Source organism: Myripristis murdjan, chromosome 1, assembly GCF_902150065.1.
Source record: "Myripristis murdjan chromosome 1, fMyrMur1.1, whole genome shotgun sequence".
Lineage (NCBI taxonomy): Eukaryota > Metazoa > Chordata > Actinopteri > Holocentriformes > Holocentridae > Myripristis > Myripristis murdjan.
In genome coordinates this window covers 37138797-37152162 of record NC_043980.1, presented here as the reverse complement: position 1 = coordinate 37152162, position 13366 = coordinate 37138797, and the positions used below count along the sequence as shown (strand labels likewise).

Genomic DNA, 13366 nt, shown 5'->3' with positions numbered 1-13366 from the left:
CCCGGTCGAGGATACCTGGAATGCCTCCGTGGCTGCTGTGAACCTGTGAACCCTGTGCCGCCGTGTGTATCGGAGCAGTGTGGTGTTCAGCGAGGATGCAGCTGCAGAGGAAGCAGTAGTAATTTACTCAGTGGCACGAGGAGCACATAAAGCCTCCCTGTTGATGACCCGACCAGGAAATGGCATTAGCTGGAGATGTATTTTGAGATATGGAGCCTCGGGTGCCTGATAGGTCTTACAGGAACCTCTTTTCACAGCTAAGTGCTTGTTTCAACCTTTACTCATATGGCACCGTGCTCTGTGACTTTTACATGACCACTTTACCTACTTAATTTGCCTGTGGATCTTTTCAAATGCTCTTAAAAAAAAAAAAAAAAAAAGAAAAGAAAAAAGTCTGAAACAAATTGCCAATGATCCAGAGTCTTAGCCCTCTCAAACCTGAATGAAATTCTCTTTATTTCTTTCCAAATGTTTTTAAAAAATCACTACTTTGACCTATGAAGGATGATACAATTTTAAATTTTCTTCTCTTTTTTCTTTACCTTTTTCTTTTTCTTTTCTTTTCTAATAAATGTACAACTTGTTTTATTTATTTTATGTATTCATTATTATTTATGCATTTATTTATTTTATGTTTCTTTGATGTTTTCTCTCTTTCGTTCTGGAGGAAGATCTTATAAGAAGAAATTTAAATGAAATTTTGTTGAGGCTTACTGGGTTTCAGAGGCACAATTCAGGAATGTATTGACTGGTACTGAGGATTGTGTTGGAAGCTTTAGCGCATACACAGACATCAGACATTTATACAGACACACACACACACACACACGCACACAGAGGTTTGAAGGTCACTGGCAGCTTTCTGGCAGCTTTCAGGGCTGAAGATGAAAGCGGGGGATGCCCTCCTTCTACCACTTTGATTCAATTGAATTGGCCGGTGGGATGGGAGCCTACAAAGCACTTTTTATCTCGTGGATGTTTGCACGAGTCGCCGGACCGCGGCTTTCATGTTACAGTTTCACTGAAAAGTCAGGCAAGCGGCTGCCAAGTGCACCGCCTTTGAGGTAGTGAGACTTGGTTCTCATTAGGTTCAGAAAGTTCGTGTTTCGCACGTTCGCTCTGAACTTCTAAGATGAGATCGAATGGCCGCCAGCCGTCCCACACTCACTTTTAAAGGCTTAGCTCGCTCCCGCCTTCAAGGTGTATCCGGCCATTTTGGAGGAATACTGGGCAGGAAATTGCTTTTGACATTTTGTCATGTTAAATTTGGTCCCACCGGCTTCCCTCCATGTGCCACACACTCCCCCTTTTTCTTCTGACACTTGTTTATTATTTATTATGAAGTAAAATAAAATTATTCATATGGAACACAGAAGCATTGGGTTCCAATGGCTAGAGGAGGTGATGGCATTATTTTGAATTTTTGTCCTGCATTTTTATGTGTGTTTTGCATCCTGTGTGGGGAGTGGCAACATGTGTGTGTGTGTGTGTGTGTGTGTGTGTGTAGATCTGATATGCATGGCAACCAGGAGGAATGCTCTGATTGCCATCAGTGTGCAGGTACTCCAGTGGGTCCAGGGCCTGTGCCTGTGATATACAGCCCAGATAAAGATGCCATAATGCGTCTGTATAAACACAAGCTGAAACGTTAACCCCGGGGCTCCACAGCAGGCATTGTCCTCTAGCCTCGGTGCCGTATATCACTCCTGGATTCCTAAACAACTACAGAAATGGTTGGCTATTTGAGTTTCAAAGCACATAGCCATTGTCAATGCCAGCAGGCTTTTGAGATGATAAAGGACTCTGGTATACATCTTTAGACTTTGCATCTTCTCAAACATATCCCGGTGATCACTGGACTTTCTCTGTGACTGAAAATCAAAGCAGGCACCCTGCGTCTGGAGCACCAAGCAGGATCAACTGGAGGCTCTTTGAGATTTTAGAGAGTGTTAAACAAGTGTCCTGTGTGACAATCTACTTATTTCCCATGCTGACATTTTTTTGTGTGTGTGTTCTAATACCTGTACCTGCTGATTTTTGTGTGTGTGTGCGGTATTTGCTTAGTTAACCATGAGCTGCTGCCATTTTGGCCTGGTTTCACTTGTAAAAGAGATATATCTCATGGGACATCCCGGTGGAGAGGGTAGATATCTATCTAACTAACTAAATAAAACACAAAAAATCTATATATAGAAATGCCCTCAGCAAGATGCTACACCCGTGCTCCATGGTAAATAGCCTTGTGTCTTTTCATATGGCCAACTTTGATATATCTTTGGTATCAAACAGGTCCTTGCTGTCTGACAAGTTGCTCTACATAAATTTGTAGCATCTAAATGTGTTTCTCCAAGCTCTATATTATTAACTAACGATTTATTCTTGCCTGGTAAGCTGTTTACAAGCCGTTGGCAGGTGAAAAAAGTTAATTTTGGAAGCGGAGAAGCATGTTCGTGTAGGGACATCCTTTGCACTAACTCCACTGAAGTGCTCTGAAATTCCTAAAGGGAGACGTTGAAGCATTCTCCCTCTGAAGTCGTCTGAGGACGTTGTTCAACTTGACCTGGAGTAGCACATTTGACCAAAGTGACAGCTGGGAGGCGACTTCCCCTGTTGCCTCCAGGCCTCGTTTCATCTCCGTCACCGGGGGAAGTGAGGGCGTAACAGCGGCCTCTTCCAAACACAGGCCCTGTGGAGCCGCGCTCGCTCTACTCCGTCCCCGCTGACGCCTGTCGTCTCTCCACCTGAGCCTCCAGGAAAAGGCCGGCTGCCCCGGTCACGCTCGAGTACGCCCCCGTAACGAGGCGCGTGCACGTGCATCTTGTCCGTGCGCGCTCATTTTGCGTGTGTACTCTCTTCAGCTGCTGAGACAGTGACAGCATTGTTCGCGCCGGGCACTCCAGGAAGTGAACCTGAACGCGCCTCAGTGTGTTAAACATTAGCTCTGCTCTAAATGCCTCTTTGCCCATCAAACATGGATTAGTGGCTACTTAGGATCACTCCCCTACAAGCGTAAAACTAGACCGTCTGTTAACAGCCGCACAGACAGAGGAGTGGCAGCTTTTACGAGTTTTGTGTGTGCGAATGCGTTTGTGTTTGTGTGTCTACGCTCGCTGACTGCCTGTCCTTTTCAGGCCGGTGGAGGTGGAAGCTGCTATCAGGGCCAAAGATCGCCACACGGCAACACCCACGACCACGACAGTCGTGGCGGCCGTCGATAACAGCACAAAAGGGCTTTGAACCAGTTTGCAAGTTCAAAATTATTTACCTTATTCATGACTCTGGCTCTTGTCTTTACCTTCTGTTGTTTGCGAACCTACAAGGAACTCGCCGGTATTTGGTAACATCTGTTGACTTTGCGGCTTTGACCATGGCATTCAGTACATGGCTGTAAGGTTGGTAATGACAAAGACATTATGTGGACTTTTGCACACTGGAAAAGAAGGTTAATAAAATGTCGGAATTAAAGAGAAGGCATGCGGGGAGTGCAACCTGGCACATTTTAAGTGAGCTTGATTTAGTAACCATGCAAACTTAACCCTATAAAGCCTGAACTGTGAAAGAATTGGCAGAAAATTCCAAGTTTTTGAAACTGAACCCTTTATTTAGTCCTATAACAATATATATATATATTTAAAAAATTCAAAAAATATGTTATTACACGATCTTTCTGGTGTATGATATATGACATGTACTTGAAGTGCCAATGGTATGGTCCAGGGTGAACAGGGGAAGTGTTCAAAGGTGTACAACAGTATTTTGGTCAAGTATTGATTAAACTGAAAATGAAAAACGGAATTGAAAATGTGTATCATATATGATACAAATGGCTTTATAAGGTTAAACAACCATACCAGTGTTTTTGAATGTTTGGCCCATTTACTACAATGTACTCACATTTTTTTCACATTGCATAAACCATTTTGCAAATCATGCAGGCGTACTAAAGATTGCACAACATACAGTCACAATTCCTTCATTTACAAATTTGAACTTTTGGTTGAAACCGCCACCATATAATGTTCTGCTTCTGCAGCTGACAAAGTCATCAACATTCATAAACCACAGAGCTGATAACTGGCTGTGTAAAACAAACATTTCTCCAGGGACTATTTTCCAGTGGAGGGACTGTTTCACTCCAGTTTCTTCAAACACAACAGCGCTGCTGCTTTTAGGAAAATGAATGTGGACGACTTTATTACAGTGATGGGATACTGATGTAAAGAAAGTTTACAATGACTCACTGACTTTGGAAACACTGTGCATTTATTGAACTTTCAAATCAAACTTGGCTTTTCCACGGTGGATTTTATTGAACTTTAAATATAAACATGCCACAGCCTGGCTGAGAGTCACTTGGGGCTTTTAGGGAAGGGTGGAAACACAAATGAATGGGGTGGGCTGAATGTACAACACAAGACAAAAAGAGAGCATCAGTGCAAAACAATGAGGCCCAATAATCATTTTATCTTGACCATCTTGTTTTCATAATCATCAGAAGCCAAAATCGCAGTTGAAAATAAACTCTGAAAATTCAGTTTCATATCATAGAGGAATAACTCAAACAATGGCTTTCTTAAAAAGTAGGAAAAATGCTAGAGTTCTAAAACACAACAGAAATGTGAAGTAGAAACATTTAGTAGAAATCATGCTGAACATGCAAAATGACTGGTATGGTCCCTTTAACTTGGAGGATGTGGAATCAGTACTCTCCGTTGGTTTCATAGTTATACCTAAAAAACAATTTGTCCCATGGCAGAAATCCCAGAGCCGGATTACCGCCAAAATCTAATAAGTTGTTCCTGGGCCCGAGGCCTATCTGTCCACAGGATTTCATGGTCATTTTTTCATAACTTTTTGAGACATCCCGATGACAGACAGGCAAACAAGCTAACAGGGTTAAAACCATAACTTCCTTGGCAGAGGTAAAACTCAATAAACCCTGCAGACCAGGTTATGTGTCCTAAACCTTACATCATCAATCCGAGAGGTCGCTGATGCAAATTCCCACGTGCTGTTATATATGAACGTGGTGAGCTGTTCCTGAGAGGTGAAGTTATTTCGGAGGCCCTCGTGTGGCTGCATACTGTTCTCCAGGGATCAGCTTGACCTCCCCGTCTTGTGGGCACACGGCATTTGAAGTACAAGTAGTCAAAACAAGCTCTGCAAAAAAAAAAAAAAAAAAAAAAAAAATACCTCTCTCATTTCAGCTGGGGCCGCCTCACAACCATTAACAGAATGACTATTATTTTCTTAAGCATTACCACATCTGTCGATTTCCCACCCCCGAGGTCTCCACGCCAGGCGGCCATTTTGTTGTTTTTGGGGGGAGAAAAAAAAAAAAAAAGGGACAGCGGTCCCAATAATGAGCTCAAGTGTTTGTGCATTCCTGAACGGTTAGCATCAGTGAACGCACCACCCACCCTCCCCTCCTGTTGCTGCTCGGTGTTTGGTGGGAAACTCTGGCAGAACGCTGATAGCAGGGCTTTAACAGTAAATGGATACCAGCGTGTGTTTGGGCCCAGCGGGCTCTCTGCTGGTCCCGTGTGTTATGTTTTCTCTTTGTGCACAGATTATCGTAGGGGTCAGCGAGACGGCGACGTAAACAAAAAAATAAAGGGGTTTACTCAGGAGCACGGTGGTGCCTTCATCAGCAGACCTGACACAGTTGCTTGGGGACGGCAGAGGACAGGACAAGGGTTAGTCTAACCGCGTTTCAGACGTGTCACAGGACTCTGGACGAATAACAGTAATTACGGTTTTGAGAGGGGCCTTTATGATAATTGCTAAGAAACACACCGGCCGATGTCATGCAACAAGCTGGAGTTGCTTGAAGACTATCCTGCAAGGACTGTGAGACTCCGTGGGTTGTCTTGACCTTCCCCCTCCATAGAGTGATGCTTCTAAACTTATTTGTGTAATGACTACATTTCTACTTTGCAATATCGGGCGGTGTGTAGGCCAAGATTCACACTCCAAGCAACTGCGAGCGCGTTATTGGCTGCTCGGGTGAAAAGAGAATTGAATGATCTGTCTTTGAATGCCTCCATTGTGCTTTTATCTTTCTGTGACAAACCGCATACTAACCCGTTCATAACTGCATAGCGCAGTAGCAGCTGGCACGGCCAAACACACAGTGTTACAGAGTCAATAGTGCAACATTTGACGCCGTGTGCCTGGAGTCTATAGAGTGATGGCAGCGTTTGGCATTGTGCAGGGGCGTGGGGGGGACTCTGTTTCCCTGAGTCAGGCCTGGCAGTGCCAGCTGGGGATGGCATAGTGTGTGTGTGTGTTTGTGTGGAGGGGGGATCGTAGTAAAGTGCTGAGTGATACACTAACCTCTCGGAAGGGGGTGGAGGGAGAGATCATTCCCCTCTCTATGCCAGTCTGCATTGAGCCTGTTCTCTGCACTGCAGATGAGAACGCTGGCCTGCTGACACAGGGCTGGGCGGCACACTGAACGCACGCAGGGCTGCCAGGTTCACGATATCGAGAACCTTTTTCTTTCCAACTTCAGTGGTACTTAAATGTCACTTCACACAAGACCCATATTGCTGCTGGTTCGTTAACCGGGCCATCTAGGAGTCTTTAAGTGGAAAGAACTACATACAGTGGATATAAGAAGTCTACACAGCCCTGTTAAAGTGCCAGCTTGGTGTGATGTAAAAATAATACTAAAAAAAAAAAAAAATTAGACCAAGATAAATCATGTCCGAACTTTTTCCTCTTGTAATGAGACCTATAATCTGTACAATTAAATTGAAAAGCAAACTGAAATGAAAAAAAAAAAAAAAACTATAAAAATGTGGTTGCATAAGTGTGTGTAATAGTGTGTGTCTGTTTTCTTCAGGGCATTCTGCAACCGATTAAGGTACAAGATTTTAAAAAAGTGATCGATTTGATTTTGAAATGCTTTCAATATTAAAATGAAGCCTACAAGCACATGCAAAAATGATACTGGTGTTCCTTGCATTGCACTGCACGGACATGGTCAAAGTATGAGAATATCCTTACTATCATTAAATTAGGTCATTGTTTTTCAACATGACTTTGTTTCTTTGTATAATTATGTTGAAAGAGAATAAATGATCATGCTAGATTGTCTCCCAGCCCTGTGAACACACACCTGTTGCATGTAAATGTAGTGTGTACAGAGTGTAAAAAAAAAAAAAAACATTACTGCAAGCTGCTTGGTGCCTGCTGTCTGGCTGCAGCTCTGTTTATCAGTCACATCAGCTGCTGGAATGAAAACCTGCAGGCTCTCTGCCCTCCACGGCACAGCGTTACTCTTCCTGCTCTGTTGTATGCTTGTCCCTGTATCGTGTGTGTGTGTGTAACATGGCTGCTATCGGCACGCAGAATACGCAGTTCCAGAGAGCACATCAGTGAGCTTTGCACGTAAGACCCATTATTTGTCGGACAGCTAGTCATGTGGAGGCTGCACCCTGGAGTGTGGGGGCTCATTCACATCGGCTAGAAGGCCCTCAGCAAGGATTCATCTGATTTCCTGCTTATGACTGTGAGCCTGCCTGTTTTACATAGCCAGCAGCACCCAGCCCATATCTGTGGAATGTGTGACACAGATTGTGTGTGTGTGTGTGTGTGTGTGTGTGTGTGTGTGTGTGTGTGTGTGGCAGCCTGATAAAGTGGTTGTAGCAACTGATAATGTAATACCTGATGGGTAACAAGATAACTTGTTAAAAATATAATAAAATGACCCTCTAAAATGTAGCAAAAATATGTTCATTTGGTAAGTTGATATAAACTAAGATTTTCTTCTTTTTTTTTTTATAATTTTTTTTTATTTATATCGTACATACACAGAACATACCCTCTCATGCATACATATACTGACTTATACTGCAAGCTCACAATAATTATAGTGGTAGTGATGATAATGTTAATAATGCTAACAATAATAACAGCAATGACCTGATACAAATATAATGAGAGTATTTAAAATAAAAATAAAAAATAAAAATAAAAAGTAAAAAAAAAAAAAAATGGAAACAAAAACCCTCATACTCACCCACACACACACCCACACACACACACACACACACACACACACAATACCGAGTTCCTTGAACTTAAGTTGTGGTCTCTGCAGCTCTCGTTTACAGGGAGTCATAGATTAAACTCCATACTTGCAAAAAGATTTTCTCTTTCTTGTTGTCCTCCATTATTGCCCTTTCCATATTCAGATAATATTTCATCAGGTTTTTCCAATGTAATATGGTGGGGGCTTTGGTGTTTTTCCAATGTTGGAGAATTAATTTCTTAAAAACTAAAGATGATATAAACTAAGATTTTCATTGTGATATTCTAATTATTTAAAAGCTGCACCCTCTGAAATGTGATCATTTCCTTCATTTCAGAGTTGACTGCATGTATTTTGGATGGAGAGGGACAATTTTTTCACGGTTTGACAAGTTAGAAGATGTGGGAGTTGTCACTTTATAAGTTGTTATGGTTGTGTTTGTAGTGAGAAATGGCGGTTTTACCAAGGGCCACGCACACACATGCAGTAACACACACACACACACTTAAAACCCAGACATTTTCGCACCCTCTTTTCATGCATGTTTCACAGTCTCGTCATGAATCACTTCACACACACCACCGGAGAGCCCTCCACCACACATTGTTATCAGGAAATATATCAATGGATCGAGTTTGCTCAGATCTTGACAGCTTTCCATTCAGTTTTTCTTTGTTTTTTTTCCCACTCTGAACATCCATTAGACTGGTCAGATTGGTGTTCAGCAGGCAGCCTCGGCGTTGAGCCCCTCAGCAGCTGGCTGAGAGGCTCGTATCCTGCTGGAGGTTCAGCTCCGAGGTGTTAACGGCCTCCTGTGTCAACCTGTCAGTCACAGAGGCCCCTCTATTTGAAACTGGGCTCTGTTCGCTTGGAGCAGCTGAGAGAGCTGCCACCCATGCCGGGGAAAAAGGCACCCAACATCGTATGTACACATGCACTCAAATGTATTTGCTCTCTCACAGCAGATTTTGCATATGCTGTTAATGCTGTCATGCATAACTCTTCATACTTGCGTTTATGCATTCCTACATGGCTTGCAATCAAGCTTAAATTAGTTAGTTGTGCATGTTCCCATAACAAGGCAAGTGTATAAAATCCTCCTCTGTACATGGGGAAGAAATTGAGATTCTGACCTTTTGCTCAGAGCTGAGATTAACCTCTCAATTCATTTAATTTGTAAAAATTGTAGGTGTTTTTTGTCCATTTGGCAACCAGTTCATGAACAGCGATGTACAGGCGGCAGTGAGGCACAAAAGTCTGACATTATGACATTATGGTATGGTGAATATTAATATTGAAACCTTTTGGGAAACTGATATCAGGATAAAATGAAGGCCCTGATTTCACGAAACATCTCAAGACGCCTACCAACATCATCTCGTCTTACACTTTGGCACCACACTCGACAAGTTTTAACTGTCAGAGCAGGCCTTCATATCTGTTTGCTGCTGCAACAAGCTCATTTCCCCACGGGGATCATAAAGTTTCATCTCACATATTTAGCATCACACACACACACACTCGCATGCACTTACTCAATTACTTGTGCACACTAACACGCACACGCACTGAGTCACTCATTTGCCAAAAACACATTGTTGATGCCTTGCAAGCTGCATGGCGCTGTGTAGGTTGCAGTCGGTGACCCAGTTGTTCCGATGCGATCACATTTCTCTTCCAGCAGCCTAAACAATAACTCCTTATCATCCAGGCTATCAGGGCATGGCAGTAAATGTGTACTACAGCTCTTTATTACCCACGAGCTCACAGCCAAAACCTTTGGCGCTGAACTGTCCTGCTCACAACGAAGAGGAAAAGATTCTTCTTGGTGCCAAACAGATTTTGATTGCAAAATGAGATATTTTAAGATTTTGGGAAGAAGTGGCACATGAATGTCTCTTTGTGAAAGACACTAGGTAATTGTATCACTTTTGCTCTCAGCTTATCCAGGATACAGACTTTGATATCTTCGAGATACTGAACTATGAACCGCAGATAAAGTGGGTGAATAGCTAGCGAGCTCTCTTCTCTTTTGACTGTTAAATCTGGAATAAACTGAATGAGTGCGATGGGATGTGTGTTGGAGACGTGACCGTAAATTGCCGTAGTAGCGAGGGGGAAGTGTGATTAAAAAAAAAAAATCAAACGGCATCATTCATGGCTTGGCTCGCAGGTTGGTGACAGCTCCCCAGCCGCCTGGTTTGTTTGTTTTTCTCCCACGTACATGACTTGCTAATCGGAGCGCTTCCAAGCACGGGAAGGGAAGATGTCTGGTGGAGGTTTGCTCAGGCAGACCAGGCGTCTGCTGCTCTGTCTTGGGAACGTTACTCGGCTCCCTCGCGTGTTTTGCCCTTGTACATCCTTAATTCATTTCCTACCTTTGATGACTGATCAGGTGGTGTAGCGAGCACGAAGACCGTCTTTCAGTTTGAAGACCTGAGAGTGCTGAAGTGCCCATGATGAGCGGAACTGTCTGTTTCCAACCGCTTTCCATCTTACTAATTGATTCCGACCATTTTTTTTACACACACTTAATTGCCAAAAGATTCGTCCAACCAGACAATACAATTCAGTCCAAAAAAGCTTCCCTTGGACATTTTTCAGGACAAAAAAATGCAAGAACAGTAGAAGCTTTAACACATAAAGAAGGGAGAAAAAAATCAGACCAAAATCTTGTCAATTGCTTCATTGTAAGGCCACTGGACACAGACACGCAAAAAAACATCAACCCCGGAGAAACACCCAAGGCATGCCAAAGACGTTCCAAAGGAATGGTCGAGGAAGCATCAAGACTCTATGAAAAAGGCTTGACTTACATCTTTTCACCAACATGAGACAGAACATCATTCATGAGTTTTTGAGCAGGCATTTCACAGCAGCACACTTAGGCTGTGGATTTAAGATGGTGAATCGAAAGTCTGATGTAGGCATTCCATGAAAATGTTACTTCGGGGGCCCAACTTTAAAATGTTCTCCAGACTACCGGAGTTCGGGATGACGTAGGGAAGACATCGAGAACTGATACATCGGTTTGACTTGAGGCCAATTTTTTTCCGGTCAACATCAGTATGTTCTAATCATTTATGTATTTGATGTTAGGTGGATGGAAGGCCAGTAAGACCCCTTTTCCACCAAAGAGGTTCCAGGGCTGGTTCGAAGCCAGTGCCTGACTTAGCACCAGTTCTTTGTTTTTTCCACCGCCCAAACACCGACCAAACCGGTTCCAAACCGGTTCCAGGCAAGCACCAACTTCGAGCAGGGGCTAAACGGGAGCCAGAGAAAGAACCGATGACGGGACCCACCACATCATTGGTTGGCGGGGTTACAGACCCAAACGGGAACAGTGAACGCTATGAACCGCCATTTGTAAAACAAAACTCAACTGGTCGCATTCTCAGCAAATTAAAAGCAGCATGGATGCTAAAAAAGCCCAGTGCTCATCACTACGATGAGGTCGTCCATGTTGGTTATTGTGATTCCGAGCGAGCGTCTTGCACACCCACACCCATGTGATCACGTTTTATGCTGACGTAATGACGTGGCTCTGACTTGGCTCCGCTTGGCTCTTGGCCGATGGAAAAGCAAACCGGTTCTTCGTTTGCACCAGTTAAGCACTGGCTCTAGCACCAGCACCGAACTAGCACCAGGTTCTTTTTGGTGGAAAAGGGGCATGAGAGCGTGCTATCAGGGCTGGACCAAAGCCAGCACTATAGAGCAGTGATTGACGAGATTTTGGTCCGATTTGATTGGTAGCCAATGTTGGGAAAAGACGAGAAAACGGCATTCAGGTTGTGAAACTGTCTAGAGTCAATGGTTTAACTGAGACACTGAATTTGTACGAGCTTGAGACGATGTTGTGTAGCTCATCATGACCTCTGACCTCTGACTGCTCCCGCCTGCAGGATCTAGTATTCCCATGCACCGCAGAACCAGAAGACGTTTATAGGAAAGAAAAGCAGTAAAGGCCGTGTGGCTTCTGCTGCAGCAGGTTGTGTTGCTGGCGTCACACCGCTGCCAGCCAAACTCATAAACACTGACCTTTAGTAGAGCTGCACCGTGGAGGAGGGTAGAAGGGTGGGGGGCGAATAAAAGTGTAACAAAAGAGAGACTAAAGAGAGAGGGACAGGGAGGATGGTGGAATGTGGGAGAGCGGCAAGAAAGTGAGAGGATCAAAGAATGAAAGAGAGGGAAAAAAGGGTTGACTAGACAGTTAGAGAGAGAGAGAGAGAGCAGGAGAGGGAGGAGGAGGGGTGGTTAATGTGTGTGAGCCTGCGCCCTGATTGGTCTAGAAGCCTGTGTGTGTGTGTGTGTGTGTGTGCGCTTCCAGCCAGTGGGCGGGGGATTAAGCCCGTGTCACGTGGTCCCTTTAGGTTCTTTTCCACACAAACACGCACCCTCATTTACCGAGGACACACACACACACACACACTCACACATACACATACACACACACACAGAGACTCACTCACACTCACAGCTGTTGATACCTCATTCTGGCGCTGTGGCGGCCATTGAACGGAGCAGGAATCTGAGCGAGGGCAAATCTGCTACCTGCCAGCGCCGCCAAAGCAAAGAGGATCTATTTTGAAAAAAAAATCTCGAGAGACAAGTGGACCGACTGGTTTTGTGGTCGTCGCCCCGGCTCTTATTTTATCTTTTATATCCTGCTTTCCCTCCTTCTCTCTCTCTCTCTCTCTCGCTTTTCCCGGCTTCTCTATGGGAGTCAGTGTTGGAATCTGAGCTCAGAGAGACACAGAGACATGTGTTTTGACTCGGCCGCCTACCGCCACTGCTCGTTCTGTCCCATTCACTGACTGAGGAGGAAATACAAGGTTGGTTGGGCTCGGCTCATTTATTTGTGCTTCACTTTGTTGTGTTATTACAGCTGGTTGGGCAGATGGAATGCATTGATAAGATGCCTCAAGTTTTTTTTTTTTTGTTTGTTTGCAATTTTGGAGACATTAAGCCTCATTCATTTCTAATGTAAGAGTGCAATTTTCTCAGAGCCAGAATCCAAAGGTTAGGATCCCTGATGGAGATTTGTAATGTTAGGGGAATTCCGTGTTAGTATAGTTGCTTGTGCACACACACACACATGCATGAGCCACAACACAGCCCAAGCATACAGAACCCATGTTGTTGATTTGCTTGGCTGTAACAACATGGGGAGTGTGAGCTACAGAGAAGATTAGCCCTGGCTATTATCTCTAATGTGGACGACAGTAGGGGCTGTCTGTGACAGAGAACGCGACTCAGTGTGTGTTGTGCATGCGTTCACGGGTCACTGCAGCAAAAGCATCATCACTATTATCCGAAATTAGCATGAAT

The 13366-nt window shown here is 44.0% G+C and overlaps 1 protein-coding gene across 3 annotated transcripts in view; it reads left to right on the top strand.

The window, feature by feature from the left end:
• The window catches only part of add3a (adducin 3 (gamma) a), a 141237-nt gene that overhangs the window by 70583 nt on the left and 57288 nt on the right, over positions 1-13366 (top strand). The window contains exon 1 of one of the 3 annotated variants that reach the window (XM_030072568.1): positions 12452-12870. The exons of the other annotated variants lie outside the window; for them this stretch is intronic. The gene's annotated coding sequence lies outside the window, so the exon portion shown is untranslated. Of the gene's footprint in view, positions 1-12451; positions 12871-13366 lie in introns of those variants that run through there. 3 annotated transcript variants of the gene reach the window in all.